Below are 14,398 nucleotides of genomic sequence, written 5' to 3' on the forward strand. Positions count from 1 at the left end.
TTAACAATTTTAAAAATATATTTATATATTGTTATAACTCTGCCATGCGCATCGCCATCCAGTCTAGTGCTAGAAGGTGCGCACTGTGATAGACTAGACCTAAAAGGATGTCAACATTAGGAAGAGAAGAGAACGATTTCCGCCCAAGGAGAGAGCCAATATGGAGAGATTGTGCCTAAGATAGATGTTGTTTTGTGTACCTGTGATGTCGTGTAAATAAAAGTCTATGTCTCGTTGAGTTGCCTCACTTAAGGTATTACAATATATATATGGCAGTGATTTTGAGGTTCTTACCTTTTTTTTTAAAGTATTTTTTTCTATTCTCTTGGTTCTCACTTGGTTCAAATGACAGAAATGACTGGACCACTTAGGACACGGCCAAATATCTCCGTGTCCTTGAGACAAGCTGTACAACTGTACGGTATAGATTCGCGTCTTGCGAGAGAGAAAAAAATATAGTTTCCATGAGATATTCAACCATGACAGGGATTCTCAACTTGTAAACTTCTCTTTAGTATTTTTTTTACAGAGATCTACTAGCTACTCAGTGTACCAATGAAATACAAAAAAATAACAACAACAAAACAGTACATTAAGTTTTTCTATAAGTAAGAACTCTCTAAGAACCAAAGAACTTTGCAGTAATTCGTGTATGTTCCCAGAGGTTATACGACACGCAGGCTGAGAGACCCTGACGCTTGTCTCTATTCTAACGGGACTGTGTCACGAGTGATGCAAGGGCACACACAAAGGGAGGTAAGTCTTTTTTCTTCCCGGTCGACACGAGCAAAATCTGACTTTAACATTTTGTTTTCAATAAGTGTGTGTGTGTGTGTCTGTGTGTGGATCAAACACAAAATGATGATAGCTACCTTCATTGTCGTTTAGACACTCAAATCCAACTTTATCTGTTGCTAGAGATAGTTCTTATTGAAACTACTGAAGTCGCCCCGAGTAAAATGTATTATTTTTCAAACTTTCTGCTCCCTGCCCCATCTATCTATCTATCTATCTATCTATCTATCTATCTATCTATCTATCTATCTATCTATCTATCTATCTATCTATCTATCTGTCGTCTGTCTGTCTGTCTATCTGTAACCTATCCATCTGTCTAAGTATCACCTATGTCACCTGTCTCCATCCTTCTTAAAGATTTTAAGGATTGTTGTTTTGAAGTGTACACACATGTTACAGAGATTGTTTTATCAAATTAAAATGTTACTTTCTATTCGGGCACGACCAATACAAGAATTTTAAAATGAAACTTCAATCATTTTTCCACTGTGTATATTTAGTATACACACGAGTTTTATTGTCTTAAAAGTCATTTAACTAATCACTTTAATAGTAGTTATAAACTAAAATACGTCTGTCAGTACTTGGTATGCAGATTGAGATCAGTGATACCTAACCTTCGGACCGCGGGCTACATCAGGCCCTTGCGCGATGTCATCCGCCCCCCCTCCCCCTAAAAAATTCGGCTCTCGCATGACGCCGCAGAGGCCCGGTCCATTTTTCTGACTCAAATATGTTTTTTCTTTCGAAAAAGTGATACGTGTGTAGATGATGCGGTCCGGTGATAAGTGTGTAGATGATGCGGTCCGAAGATAAGTGTGTTGGATGATGTGGTCGTTAATAAGTGTGTTCAATGATGAAGTCCATGATAAGGGGGTTGAATGATGAGGTCTGTGATAAGTGTGTTCGATGATGAAGTCCATGGTAAGGGGGTTGAATGATGAGGTCTGTGATAAGTGTGTTCGATGATGCGGTCCGGTGCACTGACCTTGAATTCCATATTCTAGAGTCTAGCTCTCCAGTTTGAGAGATTCTCCAAAAACAGATTGTTTTTAAAAGCAGTTAATATACAGCGTTTATGAAAACTGTGCCTAGATCTAGGTTAGTGCAGTCAACATTCTTGTTCACGTTACAGTTTCCCCAATGTATTTCTACACCAATGATTACTTCCAAGTTGGATAGGAACATCTTCACTTAGCAGTAAGAGAAGTAACAACTTTAAGACGAGGGATGTAGTGCTAATGTCAAGTATCTACTAACATTTGAACAAGTATTTCAGCACTACACGATTCTCTCCCTACATGGAGTAGTGTGTGTGTGTGGTGGGGGGGAAGGATGGAGATTTATCTGACGAATACCTTTAAGGTTGTCGGTTCAGATATGCATGAGTGGGTGCATTTGACGGTGCTCGTGGCGTGCCTGCTTTGGTGCCTGTATAGATTGTGTCTGTGTGGCTGCCAGATAGTGTCACTGTGGGTACATGTCGGTACTACTGAGTGGACGTCTGTATGGGTACATGTCGGTACTACTGAGTGGACGTTATTGTGGGTACATGTCGGTACCACTGAGTGGACGTCTGTGTGGGTACATGTCTGTACCACTGAGTGGACGTTTGTGTGGGTACATGTCGGTACTACTGTGTGGACGTTTGTGTGGGTACATGTCGGTACCACTGAGTGGACGTCTGTGTGGGTACATGTCGGTACTACTGAGTGGACGTCTGTGTGGGTACATGTCGGTACTACTGAGTGGACGTCTGAGCAGATACACGCGTATAAAGCCCCTTGAGCCCCTCTCTTTTTTTCCCCTCCCCACAAAATGACAAATGCATATTACTCACATGTGTAATAAAACCCTGACTGCAGCTCATTACCTTAGAGTTCTACACCAAGCTGACACCATCCCGCGAGATGGTAGAGACTTCCTGACCTTTGTTTTGTAATGACGATGTTATTGCGCAACATGGCTGACCCAGCTGAAGGACGCTGGCACTTAATGATGTAGCGTTGAACCCTCTTGGGTTTTATATTGGGGGGGGGGGGGAGAAGGGAGAAGAAGTAGAAGGATCGGATAGCAGGGGGATTTACTCTCTTGTTATGGTTCAGCTTAAGAGTACAGTGTGACCTTTTTCCTACCCCCCCCCCCTCAACCATTTTTATTTTTTTACAAACCTTTACGTAACTTCATGAAATGACAATCAAACTACTAGTAGCGACATCATGGCATGGCACGCGACCGACCTAGATCAATGACAAACGTAACGAAAACATAACACTCAGCCCAAGTGACAGTACCAAGACACTCAGGTCAAGTTACAGTACCAAGACACTCAGGTCAAGTGACAGTACCAAGACACTCGGGTCAGCGGGTCATGGCTAATGAGATCCAAGTATTTATTTTACTTTTTCAGAGCTCACCATTCATATGACGTAATGTAAGCATTTCTGTAATACGGGTGGCCGATTCTCATGATAGCATCCGTTAGGAATTTCTCATGCACAAGAGACCACAGTACCTTATTAAGGTAGAATTTGTGAATGTTTATATCAGTCCAGTTATCATAACCATGAATCTTTTTTTTCTTGTTGAATGTCATTGAAAATGTCTCTTGCATGCCTGCCTGGGTACCAGTCTGGTTGTAATGATTGATATAAAGGCAAACGAAATATACCAGCAGTTGAATGCTATATGCATGTATTTGCCTGTGTGGATGTTAGGTGATGATTTATATTTGTGCTTGTCTATGTTGCTATTCTGTAAAGATGCCTGTATTGATCTCTGTTTGGTTTTTCTATGAGTAGGTTTATCTGGGTAGATCGAAGGAGTGCATCTGACGTTTTCTCTTCAATCAGTAAGATAACTTTACGCTCTTGACAAATTTTCCATATGTCCTAGTTCTCGGATTTCTTTTGTTTTCTTTTAACAAACTCAAGTCGTTCTAAAAATGGGTCACACTTAAATCTGATAATTTACAACACACCCTTCAAACAAAACAACAGAGAGTATGCTGGGAATTAACAGGATAATAAATAAACACACACTCAACACACAGGCTTTACATCAGAGATTTACTGATTTACATCAGAGATTTACTGATTTACATCAGAGATTTACTGATTTACATCAGAGATTTACTGATAGTTGTGTCAAAATGTACGAACGTTGATATTTTCCAGTGTATTGGCGACACTTGAGCCCCGAAGGTCGTATCCGGTTGTCGTGCAGCTAACTTGACAATGAGCTTCTAAGGTTCACGAATGATCTATGTCATGGTGGGCGTGGCTACAGGGCAGCAAGGTCTATTAGTGCCAAAACTGAAAGTCTTTTCTATATATGACTAGTAGAAATGGATTTCTACAAAATTTGTACTTTCTAAATTCAGGTTTTGGCCACTTCATACTTATCAGCATTGCCCAATAAAATTCTAAATAACCCAACTATAAAAACTCATGTAACCTTGAGTTAGTCTTCTATTTTGCCTTGACCTTCAGTCTATACTTACGCCGATACTTGAGACCTGACAGTGAACAGCAAGGCCCCAAACTCCACACAAAATACACTATCAAATTTAGAAAATGTCACGTGTGTATTTTGTTCCCTCCCAATGTCGTCTGCTCCACAAGTGTGCCATTGTCCCCGTCACCAGAGCGTGACTAAACCTCGTTCTCACAGACTTGATAAAGATATAAATACTTATAGATAGACAGACAAACAGACACGCAGACAGACAGACAGACAGACATAGATAGATAGATAGATAGATAGATAGATAGATAGATAGATAGATAGATAGATAGATAGATAGATAGATAGATAGATAGATAGATAGATAGATAAATAGATAAATAGATACATAGACAGACAGACAGACAGACAGACAGACAGATAGATAGATAGATAGATAGATAGATAGATAGATAGATAGACAGACAGACAGACAGACAGACAGACAGACAGACAGACAGACAGATAGATAGATAGATAGATAGATAGATAGATAGATAGATAGATAGATAGATAGATAGATAGATAGCAGGGGCGGACTGGGTGTCTAACATGCGGCCCACAAACTGTACATCATAAAATGAGCGTTCAATCCTACCGGTCCTCAAAATCATTATGTTAAGTTTGATAATGTATCCATAGCTGTTCGCATTGATCTCTATATCTTTGCAAGAAATATAGACCTTTTTGATCGCTAAGTATGTGGGTCCTGAAAGGATGAATCCTACTATTAACTCTGCCTAAAGATGTAAGCTATGACATTATTTCGGAAAATGTGCCACATTAAATTAGTATTAGACTGTAGTGTAGAGCTTGTAGAGCTTGCAAAGAGTGCTGTGAAGTGATTCTGTATACGCATGCTTTCATGCTAAGTGAGTACTACCCTAGCCAGCTCAGTGCTCTCTGGTCCAATGTTTTCTGTGGGCATGTAGAATTGAGGGGGGGGGGACGTTTCATTACTGTCTCTAGGCGCTCAACTAATACATTTCAGTTCAAGTTGGGTCTCGAACTCAATCCCCCCCCCCCACTTGGTAGTCCAGCGGTGTAATTTACTTAGCCACACACAGCACCATTTTTATCAATTTCTAAAACTAATGTGCGGATATTTCATCATCCTAGCGAGTTTGGTACAAAAAAAAAAAGTCCTTGATGTACATCTTTACTGTTAGGCTTGGAAATGACAAATACTTCAGAAGGTTGCGTGGAGTGTTGGACTTTCTCTGTTTGATTCAAACATAACATTTCTGAAAGTCCAAGCAGGAAGTGTCTTGGCCTAGACCGAGGATGTGACTGCAGGGATCTCATAAACAGGATATTTATAGAATTCGACGCCTATCTTTAGAGTCGCTTATGCTGAATTTACAGCTTCGATAAATTTTAGTGCAAATTTCATTCTGAAATGACGCTACTTCGTATGTGTGCATACACACACACACACTTACATTTTCATACAAAATATTACACTTAAATACACATACTCTTACACACATACACACACTCATACACGTACATATATATACACACTTTCATATACACATTCGTACATTTACACCTACATACACACAATATTTCAAATATACATAGACACATTTACACACGTTTACAAACACACACATACACTTACATAAACATTACACACACATACATAAGCACGCACACTTACATACACACGGTTACATACACACTTATATGCACACACACTTTTATATAAACATACACTTTAACTTACATTCATACACTTTTAATTACATAAACACACACACATCAACACTTGGCTGTTGGTGTCAGGGTTTAGGGTTGGGGTTTACGCTAGATGGCTAAACAAATTTGAACTATAATGATGATTATTCAAAATTGAACGTATGTATTCTACTTTCTGCATCAGTAGATAAATGTTGCAGTTACATTGGTAGAGTTGTCGTCGCCCCTTACACAGACTTCTCCAAAAATATCTCTCGTTGGTGTATTCTTTTGGCTGAAACATAAGAAGCAAACAAGCAAAATATTGAAAAAATCTTTAAAATAGTAAAAAAGAAAACAAAAGCTTTTCTAGGGGGAAAGGACCGCAAAATCACTAAGATATATATCAAAGATGCAGGAATAAGCTCCCCTTTTTTTAAATCTAAAACTAAATTCATCAATTAACACAAATGGATTAACTATTAACTAAGTGGCTATTATTTTTTAATTGATTCGTGTGTTGTCATTGACTATGAATAATTATGCAAATTTCAACTTGATCTGAGAATGGAAAGTGGGAGAAAAAACATGTACAAAGAGTAATATGGAATTAACTCTGCATATACAGCATCAACTCTCAATAAGTAGCATTTATTTTCCTTTTTTCTATACCAAACTAAATAATCAAGTACCATTTATTAACTAAGTATTTAAAAAAAAAATTATTCATGTTTTGTTAGGTAGCCGGGAAATGTGCGCCAACTATTTCATTTGATAATTTAATTATTTTCTGACTTTTTATCACTATTGTGACACCCTCCCCGGATTGGTGTCGCCCGGTGCTGTCCCACCTCTTGCAATGTCTAGCGACGCCACTGCTTACTTCACTATGACCTTATCTCATCTGATTTTGTGTGATTGATGAAATAGATTACAGGTGTAACAATTAGGCCCTACTTACTAGGCAAGGAATAAATGGAGAATGTGATAATTTATTTTCGGAAGTCTACATTTACTACGACAGTTATGAGATAAATGACAATTGTCAATTTCAAGGAACTTTTGATAGGAAATTTACATGGTAATTATGGTAAACGATATTGTTCTGAGTGTCAATTTGTCACTAACGGTTTATTTTTTCAACATTTCTCAATTCATATAGAATACCCTTCTAATCTGTAATCCTATAAGGGAAGAAACTCTAACGAATTAAAAGACTATTTTCAATTTGAGTAACTAGCCCTTTTATTGACATTTCAAGAAAAATAGAGACTTTTAAACCGAGAAAAAACCTAACCCATTTTCATCAAGAGGAATTTTCGATCGAAATCTATATAAATAAATAAAAAAACACAAAACAACACAGAAACACAAATGTGAAATCAAACAACTAGCGGAAGTATTTTTCTGTATTTTCAACCTACGTTTAAATGATTCACATTTTCAACCGGTTTTAAAAGTAGAAAATTTGCCCGAACCATATAAAGTTATACAAGCGTTGCAAGAAACAGTAGCAAAGAGTGCATGACTATACTGGTGGCCTTCAAATAGACATTCTCTTGAATCCAAAGGAACATCCACTTGAATCTATACGTTTCATCCTTTTGCAGCTTCAGGAAATAGATCAAAACAAACAAGTTCTCATAGAAGTGAATCCAAGAACGTTTGGACTTTGTCATCCCTAAACCAATAATAAATAATCTGAAATTCTTCTCTGGAAATAAAAGGAACATCCTCCTTCTCTGTTTTATATGCAGCTTCACAAAATAGAAAAGAACTTTAAAATATAATTCCAGGTTAAGAACGTTAGGTAGCAGAGACAAAACAAATGAAAAAAACTCCACATGAAATTAAAAGCAAAGCTAGTCAAAGTTGAATGTAATTACTCTTGTCTAATTTTGTTCACACTTATAGCAAAACAGTTAGTGACCGAAATCGAGAGTGGCTTTCAATGTGTCCAGTCTAGAGCAGGGGTGGGCAACCTTTTTTGTATCGAGGGCCGCATTAAGATAAAAATTGGGAATGGGGGTCAGCAAATAAATATATTTATGTACTTACAACTTTGAAAAATGCGCTAGTAAACTTTGAATAATGTCTTTTAATTCAATATTTATACCGTATTATACAGTCACTATTCATTTTTCGAACTCCCAATTGAGGAATTACAACCAATTTTACTATTTAAAAAATTGCTATTGTCTTTTTACATCACAACATTTCAACACAAATGTATTATTGTACTTTGTATGAAGTATATAACTGTTTACACTCGTGCGTTATGTTCCCGAATAGTGAAACTACTTACTAGTTGTTATCCTTGTGACTACTGTCAAATTACATTCAGACAGCATCGACCTGTGATTACACTTGCTTAGTTTCCACAAGACAATACTTGTCCACATATGTATTTGTACCCTAATAATGTGAAAGTTAAGCAGCAAAGTTTTTTAAGAGTGGAAATAACACTTCTGGCATCTATAAAACTCCCTCGGAAGAGATGACTGGAACTTTTCTTTCAGGTCATAATTTGCTTGGACTCATATCCTCTGGAGCTGAATCAGCTTTTGCGCTAAATGGTGAGCTGATGGTACTGAAAACTGGTTATTGACGCCTTGATATTTGCTTATATAAATTCTACAATAAGGGAATCTAAATAAGTCTTGTACTTTTAACCTTTTCACTAAAAAAGGTTTCTCTAACTTACAAGGGCCTGCGTGATACACATTTGAGACCAAAAGAAAATCTCTGCGGAGGTGTGACGATACGAAACTTGCATACATAAGTTCATTTTAGTTTTTCCCAGCAAACCGTGAGAAACTTAATTTTTAACTTAAACAATTATTTTCTTGTCCACCCATAACTAATTTCTTGTAGGATTTATCCCCCCTCGCACGTTTCTCACGGGACGAATCTCGACATAAAACATTAACTAGCTTCTCCAGGGCTAACTTTTAGTTTTTGACCGCTGGACAGGTGACCCACACACACAATATTCGCTTCACCTGCGCTACGCGCTGCGGACTAATAACTTTTCACACCTATTTCTCCCCCCTCCCCCCCCCCCCCCCCCGCAGAATACGCATCGCTCTAAGAATAGCGTTGCAATCGGGCTGGACAAATGCATATTCACCTTAGTCCCTACTCTCACGGTACAGGCCATAAATCGGACATGACGCCTGACATGCCCAGTACATAGATACATGTGAGAAAATCAGCTAGCTATCTTCCCCACCCGTTAAACAAAATGCCCCAACTATATATAGAGAGACCAAAGCATTCCAAGTTAGGCCCGCTAGGATTCTTACAGTCTCCTCTGTTAGGAAGTTTAGTTGTGAGATTTCATTAGGGACAAACGGGTAAGTGTAAACATTTTACTATACTCATTTTATCTCATAGGAATGTGTGAGTACACACTAGTACACAACCACGTTCCCCGTCATTACATTATGACTTTACTATGTATGTACATTGTACTATTTTATGTCGATACTATATCTTCATATAGTAATACTAATGCCGCTATGGTTGTCTACATTTGAAACCATAGTTATTATATATGATTTTGTTATGTTTCTCCATTCCTGTATTTTAGTGATGGATGTAAACAATAACCTTTCGTGAATCTAAGTACTGTCTAAGAACTTAGATCACAGTGCTCTAAACTTACAGAGCCCATGTGAAATTAGTCATTTCACATTTCTGTTGTATATCCCTCAAACATGTTATTATGTCTCCCACCCTTGTGAACTTATAGTTCCTTGGATGAATGTAATTTTGATTAACTATATCAAACACTTATTACTGTAGCCATATCCCTAATATTTTATTTTCATCTTATCCTTTAGTATATAATATGCTCATTCCCCATTTTACTGTAACTGATTACTTATTGCCGTAATCTCATTTAATGGATGAATCTTAGCTAGTATCATCCTACATTATATGATGACACATTTACTGTAGTTATCTTACCTGTATTTTGTTTGCTATTGAGTTATACGCATGCTTTAAGATTTTATACATGATTGTCTTAAATGCCTTATTGGGATTGATACCAATGCCTACATCTGAATGATTGCAAGGCATATGGGAATCCCTGCTCAATACCTTTAGGAGGTTCCTAATTGTCTTTCTTATCCCCAGCCTGGTTGCTACCCCTGGTTGCTACCCCTGATTGCTACCCCTGATTGCTACCCCTGGTTACTACGCACGATTGCTACAACTACCAGATCTCCATAGAAAGCTGTAACCGAGGCAGACCACACCAGATACACCCCCCCCCCATTACATACCTGTTAGCAAGAAGGCATCGCCTACTGTCCTTGGCCTTAACATATTGCCCAGTGTCCACAGTGCCCTATACTGCCCAGTATCATCTGCCCAGTACCCGGCCCAAACTGTCCACTGCCCAATAGTTATTGCCTAATGCCGACAGATTAGAGCAACCTTCGCAGCAGAAGACAAACTGGTGTTGAGTTAGCACGGCTCTCTACGAGCTAGAGATCACAGCTGAGAGATCGTCCCACTATAACTTAGTCTGCAGCACCAACCATCTCTATTGCTAAACAGGCAGCGGCCTCACCCTAGAGCCAGCTTGGCTATAGCATAGAGAACATCCCGAGCCGACGTCCTAAGACAGAGCCGGATGACTCATCCTTCTGAGTGCCAGTCCTTCGACCGCCAGAAGACGACCCACGGGCTAGCAGCTAAGAAAAATAAGTAGCAGACATAGGAACATTCTTCTCCTCCAATCACTCAATAATTAGCAATCCATGATGAACAGTTATTTTAGATATTAGCATCTTTACTTCTTTTATTTTCTTAATTATAATTTTATTTAATCATTTATCTCCTGTAAACTTTCATTTATTAAATTATTTTATTTTTAAACGTATAATATTGGTCTGTTCTTACTGTTAGTTGCGGTGTGCCTGTACAAAATCTTATATGTGAGCGGGATAAAATTAATAAAATTTCCCCTAGACATAAATAAACAAGCCAAATATTAACTAATTAACATCTCGTCACATATAAATGGGGGCCCGTCCGGGATCTGAAACTAGAATCCTATATTAGACAGGCACAGGCATACAGCAGTAGAACTTTCCTAAATTTAATATACTTTCATTATCTTAAAGTAACGGATTGCAAACGGAGTGAAGAGTGTTACTAGAGTCTTTATATTATATCTATCTTACTTTAGATGTTATCACATATCAACTTTGTATAATATTATTATTTGTGGTTATTTTAAGTAGCATTACTGTGCTTAATATTATATTATTATTACGGGCAACGTGGTTGTTTCATACGGGCATCATCTATTTCTTTTTCTCAAGTACTATCCATCCTTTCAGTCTTATTAGTCCCCCATTCATTTCTCTCATAAATAATGGCCAGCAATACTAGATCCAAGACTGACTCTGACAGAAAACTTAAAATACAGGAACTGACAGAGACAGCGGCATTGTTAGAGTTAGAGGGTCCAAGTCGCTCTGACTACATCCGACAAAAGTTGGATGAGTGGGAGAGACGAGAATTCGAGTTAGCAATAGAGAGGGAGAAAAATGAGCACGAGCTAGCCAAAGATAAAGAAAAACATGAGCACGAGTTAGCCATGGAGCGGGAGAGACAGGCAACCGAAAGAGCTAGAATAGCTCAAGAGAATGAGACGGCTCGCACAGTAGCCGATTCTCAGCCTGCTAGCCCAGCTTCCAGCCAAGGGTCCTCAAGTAGCTCACCAAACATCCCCTTCGAGCCCTTCGATGAGAAGAGCGAAAGTGTTGAGGTTTACTTAACACGATTCGAAGAGGTGGCACGCTATTATAGCTTGCCCAAGGATAGGTGGTGTTTTAGACTAGCGCAATGCCTTCGAGGCAAAGCTTACGAGGCTTACACAAAGCTCCCCTCATACCAACGGGAGGACTTTGAAGCCCTAAAAGAGGCACTATTGGTTCAATTTGAGCTAACCTCTGATTCATACCATAAGAAGTTTCGAGGGTCCCGCCTTGAGCGCAAAGAAACTTATGTCAATCTTTGCGACAGGCTGGACAAATACCTCGGAAAATGGCTAGCCCTCAGCAAAATGCCCGAAACATTTGAAGGTCTTAGAAACCTTATTCTGGCTGAGCAGCTTCGAGACTGCCTAACGCAGGAAACTCGAATATATGTCAATGAGCAACAGGCGACTGACCCTTCTGACATTGCAATTGCTGCAGACCGATACATAGCTGCCAGACGAGACCAGAAAGCTAAGACACCCGTAACAGAACCACAATCTAGCGAAACCTCCCCTGCCCAGCCCACACCTCACAACCAAAATCAAAACAACCAGGCACGTGTCCCTTCACAACACCCATCCAACCAGTCGAACCGCCCTCCCCATCAATCACGCCAGAATAATTCCTACCACCCCCCTCACCGTGACTCACATAACACGCGTGACGACAGGAGGACTCAACAACAACATGCCCCACACGTCGTATCGGCCCTGACGACCGTTCGACGGCTCAAGACTGGTAACCCTGTAGACCCTCAAATCCCATGTGTACCGCCACACCCCTCTACATCACCCCCAGGTGTAGAGCAGGCCCTAATAAACGGCGTTCAAACTTATATCATGTTTGATACAGCCTGCTCTTTTACTTCCATAATAAGGGAAGCGCTGATTGATTCGGCAGATCTCACCGGTGAAACGGTAGAGATCCAAACCGTCGACAAAACTACACCTCCAATGGTCTTGCCCATAGCGAGGGTTCATGTAGAATGTCGATACGTGCACGGGACCATAAACGCCGCTGTTATGGAGTCACCCGTGTACGACTTTATTCTTGGCTCCCAATACGTACCATTAGGAAATGTCAAGAAGCCATATTTTTCCCTGCCAGTCGGTAGAACGACTAGACAGAAGGATGGCCCAAATCAGTCAAACACTGGGCGCCATCACTCAACACCTCAGTTCAACCGAACTAAGGAAATTAAACCCCTAATTCCTGGCATTGACAGTGTCAGACGGCGTTGGTATGGTCAACAATCTTGGCCCCCACGTATAAATATGATACCTGCATGGAATCACAAAGGTGGTAGTCACCACCGATTCCCGCCCAGTCCATCATGTTGCAACTCCTCCCCATCACCCCCCACTGCTTCAGGTAGGACGCACAGGTACCCAAACAAACCTGACCTCAACCACAGGTCACGTTATTCTCCACCCAAACACAACAGTCCACGGTGGGATCGAAATTAGACTTAAAACGGATACCTGGACGCCCAATCTCCCTTACGAACCGGTCCTCGAATTCAGATTCATTTTTTTTCCCCTTAGGACAATTAGACTGGACAACGACAAAGCTCAAATGAAACTTATATGCAAGTACTAATAGTATTCTGCGAATACTTTTTAAGTGGGTGGGTATGTGACGATACGAAACTTGCATACATAAGTTCATTTTAGTTTTTCCCAGCAAACCGTGAGAAACTTAATTTTTAACTTAAACAATTATTTTCTTGTCCACCCATAACTAATTTCTTGTAGGATTTATCCCCCCTCGCACGTTTCTCACGGGACGAATCTCGACATAAAACATTAACTAGCTTCTCCAGGGCTAACTTTTAGTTTTTGACCGCTGGACAGGTGACCCACACACACAATATTCGCTTCACCTGCGCTACGCGCTGCGGACTAATAACTTTTCACACCTATTTCTCCCCCCTCCCCCCCCCCCCCCCCCGCAGAATACGCATCGCTCTAAGAATAGCGTTGCAATCGGGCTGGACAAATGCATATTCACCTTAGTCCCTACTCTCACGGTACAGGCCATAAATCGGACATGACGCCTGACATGCCCAGTACATAGATACATGTGAGAAAATCAGCTAGCTATCTTCCCCACCCGTTAAACAAAATGCCCCAACTATATATAGAGAGACCAAAGCATTCCAAGTTAGGCCCGCTAGGATTCTTACAGTCTCCTCTGTTAGGAAGTTTAGTTGTGAGATTTCATTAGGGACAAACGGGTAAGTGTAAACATTTTACTATACTCATTTTATCTCATAGGAATGTGTGAGTACACACTAGTACACAACCACGTTCCCCGTCATTACATTATGACTTTACTATGTATGTACATTGTACTATTTTATGTCGATACTATATCTTCATATAGTAATACTAATGCCGCTATGGTTGTCTACATTTGAAACCATAGTTATTATATATGATTTTGTTATGTTTCTCCATTCCTGTATTTTAGTGATGGATGTAAACAATAACCTTTCGTGAATCTAAGTACTGTCTAAGAACTTAGATCACAGTGCTCTAAACTTACAGAGCCCATGTGAAATTAGTCATTTCACATTTCTGTTGTATATCCCTCAAACATGTTATTATGTCTCCCACCCTTGTGAACTTATAGTT

The 14,398-nt window shown here is 39.6% G+C and overlaps 1 long non-coding RNA gene across 1 annotated transcript; it reads left to right on the forward strand.

Annotated features, from left to right (window-relative positions):
- The first annotated feature begins 522 nt into the window (after positions 1–522).
- Positions 523–7,204, forward strand: LOC129922588 (uncharacterized). The gene is made up of 3 exons (XR_008774562.1): positions 523–756; positions 3,209–3,322; positions 7,145–7,204. It is a non-coding gene; the product is annotated as an uncharacterized LOC129922588 (long non-coding RNA).
- Positions 7,205–14,398: the final 7,194 nt, after the last annotated feature.

Source organism: Biomphalaria glabrata, chromosome 13 (assembly GCF_947242115.1).
Source record: "Biomphalaria glabrata chromosome 13, xgBioGlab47.1, whole genome shotgun sequence".
In the NCBI taxonomy this organism is placed as follows: domain Eukaryota; kingdom Metazoa; phylum Mollusca; class Gastropoda; family Planorbidae; genus Biomphalaria; species Biomphalaria glabrata.